This window comes from Palaemon carinicauda, chromosome 39 (genome assembly GCF_036898095.1).
Source record: "Palaemon carinicauda isolate YSFRI2023 chromosome 39, ASM3689809v2, whole genome shotgun sequence".
NCBI classification, from domain to species: Eukaryota; Metazoa; Arthropoda; class Malacostraca; order Decapoda; family Palaemonidae; genus Palaemon; species Palaemon carinicauda.
In genome coordinates this window covers 48,887,656-48,895,155 of record NC_090763.1, presented here as the reverse complement: position 1 = coordinate 48,895,155, position 7,500 = coordinate 48,887,656, and the positions used below count along the sequence as shown (strand labels likewise).

General features: G+C 31.6%; 1 long non-coding RNA gene across 1 annotated transcript; it reads left to right on the top strand.

Moving 5' to 3' along the window:
• The first annotated feature begins 1,635 nt into the window (after nt 1-1,635).
• On the top strand, nt 1,636-2,723 carry LOC137630859 (uncharacterized). Its single transcript, XR_011041778.1, has 3 exons — nt 1,636-1,692; nt 1,889-2,081; nt 2,533-2,723. It is a non-coding gene; the product is annotated as an uncharacterized lncRNA (long non-coding RNA).
• The last annotated feature ends 4,777 nt before the right edge of the window (nt 2,724-7,500 follow it).

Below are 7,500 nucleotides of genomic sequence, written 5' to 3'. Positions count from 1 at the left end.
TGCTAGTAAAACATAACCGGACCTGTTCTTTCAACATAAACGGGTAAATACTACCTTCACAAAGTTTGACCTGCCAGACTATTTTGTTCTATCATTTTTGCTTTCAGCGTTTACATTCCAATAACGGATTATTTTATTTCCTATATTGATACGTTCAAATATTTAATTTTCCCTGTTGGGGCCCCCGGGCTTATAGCATCCTGCTTTTCCAACTAGGGTTGTAGCTTAGCAAGTAATAATAATAAGAATAATAATAATAATAATAATAATAATAATAATAATAATAATAATCTGCAGCTCTTCTAGGAGAAGGACACCCCAAAATCAAACCATTGTTCTCTAGTCTTGGGTAGTGCCATAGCCTCTGTACCATGGTCTTCCACTGTCTTGGGTTAGAGATCTCTTGCTTGAGGGTACACTCGGGCACACTGTTCTATGTAGTTTCTCCTCCTCTTGTTTTGTTAAAGTTATAATAGTTTATATAGGAAATATTTATTTTGATGTTACTATTCTTAAAATATTTCATTTTTCCTTATTTCCTTTCCTCACTGGGCTATTTTCCCTGTTGGGGCCCCTGGGCTTAGAGCATCATACTTTTCCAACTAGGGTTGTAGCTTAGCATTTAATGATAATAATAATAATAATAATAATAATAATAATAAGTTTCACAATTGTAATAATTGGGACATTTAGTTTCAAATTATTGTTATCATAGGGGTTGCTGATTGGAGTAACTGTTCAGGATTAACTTGCTTAATATAATGAAAATTTTCCACCCATGTCTTATTACTATTATTACTACTAGCTAAGCTACAACCTAATTGGAAAAGCAGGATGCTATATGCACAAGGGCTCCGACGGGGAAAAATAACCCAGTGAGGCAAGGAAACACGGAAATAAATGAACAACAATAACGGGAATGCACAAGTAAAATAAATTATTCTATATATATGTATATAGATATTTATATATATGAATATATATATATATATATATATATATATATACATATATATATATATATACATATATATATACATATAAATATATATATATGTATATATATATATATATATATATATATATATATTTAAGAGGCGTATACTTATTATCATATATACATATATATTATATATATATATTACATGTATGTATATATATATATATATATATATATATATATATATATATATATATATATATATATTTATATATGTATGTATGTATATATATATATATATATATATATATATATATATATATTTAAGAAGAGCATACTTATTATTATACATACATATATATAATATATTATATATACATATATATACATTATATATATATATATATATATATATATATATATATATATATATATATATATATAGTATACGCCTCTTTGCTTTTCACATCTATAGTTGAACTATCGGTAAAGTGAATTTTAAGTATTTATAAACAGAGTCGATGAATCTGTAATAATAGCTTTCATTCTCGCCCGTCGTAAAGTTGTCTTTTAAGGAATGAACCCAGCGAGTGATGGTTAAGTTGTTATAGGTATATACTGCCTTCCTCTGTTTAGAGTCCTTGGCTTGGCATAGCGAAGCTTTCTCAAGGCGTCTTGCTGTTCCCTCTAACAGTTGGGTGGTTGTCGGTCAGTGGTATACAAGATAACTTCAGGTTCGTCTGCAGTAGTTGGTAAGTACTTTAGTTTTACTCGTGTAATAAGGTTTTAATGCTTTGATATTGTTTCGTGTTTATTGGAGGGATGTGGATGTATCGTAGTTATTTTTGTACACTAAATGTTTCTTATTCCCATATCAAATGTGTTTGGGTTTTTTTTTGTTTTTTTTTAAACCCATGTTTCAACTTCTCATTTCATTTTTAATTTCAGGAAAGAAAAGTCTGGGATCCTCCGATTATCTGCGCGTTTTAAACTTTGGATATGGAATGGGAATGTCTCTTGATTAACAGCTGGTGTTGACGGTACTATCATTGCCTATAGACCCATATGTCGCTAAATATACAGAGGCCGACTGGTGACAACGCTGGAAATTGGTGAAGTATTTTTCACTCTGGACTAAAAGGCAAGTATTGTTTACAAATACACATTTTTCAATCCCAAAGCAAGCCAGTCCTCCCCGATTGGGGGCTGCGCCCCCAATCGTGGGAGGACGTTCCCTATAGCACACGGTAGACCAGTAATAAGGTCTGCCGTGTGTTATAGGGAGGCTTGCTTTTAAACCCCTTTCGTCTGTTTGGTGAGTGGTTAAACTTTTTGTAATTTATCTAGGTTCTGGAATTTACTTGAAGCCTGTTGATCATAGATTTTAAAGATTTCATAACTTTGAATTTAATAAATGTAAGTATCTAATACCTTAAAATTGACACAAAAGTTTATGGGTGCTTTCTTTGTTTTACGAAATTGGTTTTTCATATAAACTGTTGCTTATTTGATATTCCAGGCTTAATACATCGGTCAACTATGTAGGGATATCAAACTTTCACAAGACTTTTCTGATACCAGATGCTTTTCAGATTGGATGGTGGAACTTCAGGATGAGATGACTTAAGGACTTAAAAGTCAAGGAAGCTGTAATTTGTATTTGTCCATGCCGGTGTGGTTTAGTTGAAGATTACTGGATATCCTTCTATAAATATATGAAGATCGTTACTAAAAACCTTGTGAAGATCGCCAATAAATATTCCGAGCAAGATATAAATTTGAATTGGAATGTTTGAAAATCCTTTTTGTACTGGATTTGGCTTTTAATTGTCAAGTTCCTGTAAATAGGTTAATGGTAAGCTATTAGGAAAAATAATTTATTTTCTGAAAGAATTTATTTACTGGCAAAATGGTAATTTTGATAAAACTTTGAATTTTTTTTTTTTTTTAAACTAGCTACTTAAATCTTGGTACCTTCCCTTTTGACGCAAATTTAAACTTCAAGTTGGATGATTTGGTTTTGGTACATTGTAACTTAGAATATGATTAATTACTTATTAAGCTTTATTAAGCCGATGGAAGTTCAGTAAGGAATTGACAGTAGTTGGAACTTTCTTTTATTTTGTGAAAATTTATTTGCATCTCTATAAATAAATTTTTATCTTTACTACTGCGGGGTTGTTCTATTTGCTTTATTTTTTTATTTTTAAGTGTTACTTAAAATAAAAGGACTGTTGTTAACCAACTGAATTTAGTCCTTATTCTTCAAAACCAAAACTATAGTCTTTAAAAAGAGACTTTGGTTCGTAATAAGGGAAATGGCATGGGACATGGTGACCTCTTAAAATAGTTGCATAAGAAAAATTATATGAAAACAAAAACTGGGCTTTTTATTTGTTTCATTGAAACTTCACTTGCAAAGATTTCAAATAATAAGTCTGGTCAATTTCTTGTTAACCGAAGATCCATTGATTGAAAAGTGGTTGTTTTGGTTAACTTCTTGTTAACCAAAGATTCACTGATTGAAATGTGGTTGTTTGAAAAGTGGTTGTTTGGCCTTTCTCGAAGCTGAAATAAGTTTTAATATTAATGTTTTTACATAGTTTCATTGCTTAAATATATGAACTAAAACTTTCAAGACAAACTAGAGTGAATGTGGCAGTATTCTTAAATACTTATACTAGTAATAGTCTGATATTGATATTGTCGGGTTAAATTTAGACCACCATCAGTGTTGGGTAAAACCTAAATTGTCAATCTGTCTTGTTGGGAGTCTGGTTTGACTAATGTTCATTATGAAAATATTTTCTCTTTAATACAGCTTGCTTGATTAATTTAATGAAGAGGGGTTTACTCTTATGTATCTTATGAAAGTAAATTTGTATAGGAGATAAGCTGAAGAATTAACGAAAGTTTAAAATGAAAACTTAATTTTCTCTTATTTGTAATATATTAAGCAAACTAATTTTTTTGGGTAACAGCATTTCTAGGTAGTGGGAGTAGTAGTATTCAACTTTTTTTCCCTTTTTAACTTTTCTAAGAAGTTTTGACAATAGTTGGAAGCATGGGAAATAAACGAAAGTACAACGAGTTGATAATTATGCAAGTGGTTAATGTAGTGAAAAAGTAAATTGAAAAGTTTTTTTTTTTTTTCCCATAACGTACAGAAAATGTCTGAGCTAAATTTAAAGGCTTTTCCACACGAGGGACAAATGCAGGGCGGGGGTGGGGTGTCTGATTTGCCTGTAGTTCTTAAGCTTTGAAACTGTGTCAACAGATCTAACAGTCCGATGCTGACAGTAAGCACAGGCAGGCGAACAGTCACTCATAAGTTTATGGATGTCAGGGTGTTTGAGAGATTTATAATCCACACCTTTCTGGACGACAGGTGTCTGGGAGCGCGAGACCGGTCAAACAGTCAACTATACAGTTGACCGTTTTCGCACTCCCAGACACCCGTCGTCCAGAAAGGGGTGACATGGAAATCTCTCTTAAACACCCGGACATCCATCAACTTATGAGTGACAACATATGAGTGCAGTCAGTAGATGATAGTCATGCGCCCATCCAGTGCTTTAACAAGAAGCACGGGCACTTCGCTTGTTTGCCCGTTGTTTCCTCGTCTGTGATGGAAGGGCCTTAAGGAAAATGATAGTTTGCGTTCAAGGTTTTTATCTCTCGATTTTAAATACAATTATTCTAATATTTATCTAAACGTTTTAATAGCCATGGAAGATTAAAGGTCATTAAACTCTGTATCACACACCTACAAATTAAATGTTAACTGAAATGGTTTTCTGTGATTTGTCAATTATTTTATGAAACTCTCACACGATACAGAAGTTTATCCTAGAGAAACAAGAGGACACCCTAACTTTAACTTTACTATTATACTTCCAAAAATCTTTTCTAATCATTGGTAGTTGTCCTTGATAGACTTGCCCTATTTACATCAGTCATTTCTACAATGACAAGGCTGAAGGTCCCCACCAATCTTGTTCCATCTACATCATCCTTATCCTTATAAGTCTACATCCAGCAAATCTTTGGGCTAAGGTCCATAGTAGTCCATTCCCCGTTATTAGCAAAAGAGAAGTAACTCACTCTCTCTCTCTCTGCATATATATATATATATATATATATATATATATATATATATATATATATATGTATATATATATATATAATAATATATATTATATATATATATATATATAATATATATATATATATATATCATGTGTGTGTATGTATGTCATATATGTATGTATATGTATCATATATGTAATATATATGTATATATATGTATATCGATATATAGTATATATATATATATATATATATATATATATATATATTATATATATATTATATAAAGTATATATATATATTATATATAATGACACGAATAAAATAAATTTTGGTAGATCAATATACAGTATCAGTCTGTAGCCTACTAAGAGTTAAATCACTGTAGGGAAGGATTAACGAGTACTAATATGCACTCTTATTTTTTTTTCCAAAATTCAGATAATTACTTGGCAATTATACGATTATATTTGAAAGATATATCTAAATGAAACAAAAGTACAATTGGTGGGAGTAACGTTGGTAGTAAATTCAAATCGGAGAGAAGTGAAAATTAACTGGAAAGAACGTAACCCTCTTTGGATGAGAATAAAGGGAATAAAAGAAGAATGTATCTAAAAGTGTAACGGACGAGCGTTTGAAACGGGAATGAGAAACTGCTTTAAAAAAAAAAAAAAAAAGAAAAAAAAAATCAGTTCAGTAAGCTTCGACATTTCAACCAATCCACAAAACCAAAACCAACTTCTCTCGATTTTCTCATTCTTGTCACGAATGGACAACGTTGTTTTACAGTCGGCATTAGAAAAACAAACACCAATTGATCACCAAGACTGGCTTTGTTACCTTTGAAAGCTTTTCATTATACCGGAAGTCTTTTGTCAATTCGAGTTTTACTTCTGGACCAGCGATGCTCTTATCTTTTGACTTATCTTTTCAAAAGAGACTTTCAAAGGTTTCTAAAAGCTACTTCCTACAACAACATTGGACGTTACTATGATTGTTAGCAACCATTTTCTGGATTATGGGGAACTCGGTGATTTCAGTTAGGATTTCAGTTCCAAGTAAAATTCTTAAATGTAAGAAATAATGGCCAATCATAATCGACTAAATACTAGAAAGCTCTATTAATTGGGTAATAGAAAATATTGCAAGTCTCTTTCATGGTCTTGTAAAGTGCCATAGCCTCTGTGCTATAATGGTCTTCCACTGTCTTGGGGTAAAATTATTTTGCTTGAGGGCACACTCGGACACACTACTCTGTTATTTCTCTCCCTCTTGTTTTTTGAAGGTTTTATAGATTATTATTATTATTATTATTATTTAAAGAAATATTCAATAACACGGAAGAAATTAAATGCCCAGTGACCCGAGTTACCTAAATGGCTTTTACATAATAAACTTTTAATCATCATCAGACAGACAGAAAAAAAAATGAAAATATTATTGAATCCTTTTCGTGTCTAATACTTCTTAGTGCATGCCTGACCTAATTCTTTGTACGGATTTTTTTTCCTTCTGTCAAACGAAACAGCACTGAAACACATTTCTAAGACCCGTTGTTTTGTTCGTTTGTTCTTGAATAGAAAGGGAAAATTGGAGCAAGATGCTGTTAATATATTAAGATAAGTAAGTAGAATGTGATAAGAGAGAGATTACATGAAAAGCAGAAAGGGGACGTTGCAAAGAACGGTCCTACTGTGTGACCTACCTGAAGGAGGTATGAATCAATGACCCTTTTCCGAATAATTATCTTTAACTAGAAAACAACAGGTCACGTAAGGGTGACAATTGTGTGTACATTCAATGACTTTTATCAATAAGGTCGTCATTGTGTACATTCAAGGACTTTTAGCAATAGGGTCGTCATTGTGTACAGTCAATGACTTTAATCAACAAGGTCGTCATTGTGTACATTCAATGACTTTTATCAATAAGGTCGTCATTGTATACATTCAATGACTTTTATCAATAAGGTCGTCATTGTGTTCATTCAATGACTTTTATCAATAAGGTCGTCATTGTGTACATTCAATGACTTTTATCAATAAGGTCGTCATTGTGTACATTCAATGACTTTTATCAATAAGGTCGTCATTGTGTTCATTCAATGACTTTTATCAATAAGGTCGTCATTGTGTAGTTTCAATGACTTTTGTCAATAAGGTCGTCATTGTGTACATTCAATGACTTTTATCAATAAGGTCGTCATTGTGTTCATTCAATGACTTTTATCAATAAGGTCGTCATTGTGTTCATTCAATGACTTTTATCTATAAGGTCGTCATTGTGTTCATTCAATGACTTTTATCAATAAGGTCGTCATTGTGTACATTCAATGACTTTTATCAATAAGGTCGTCATTGTGTACATTCAATGACTTTTAGCAATAAGGTCGTCATTGTGTATATTCAATGTCTTTTATCAATAAGTTCGTCATTGTGTAGTTTCAATGACTTTTATCAATAAGGTCA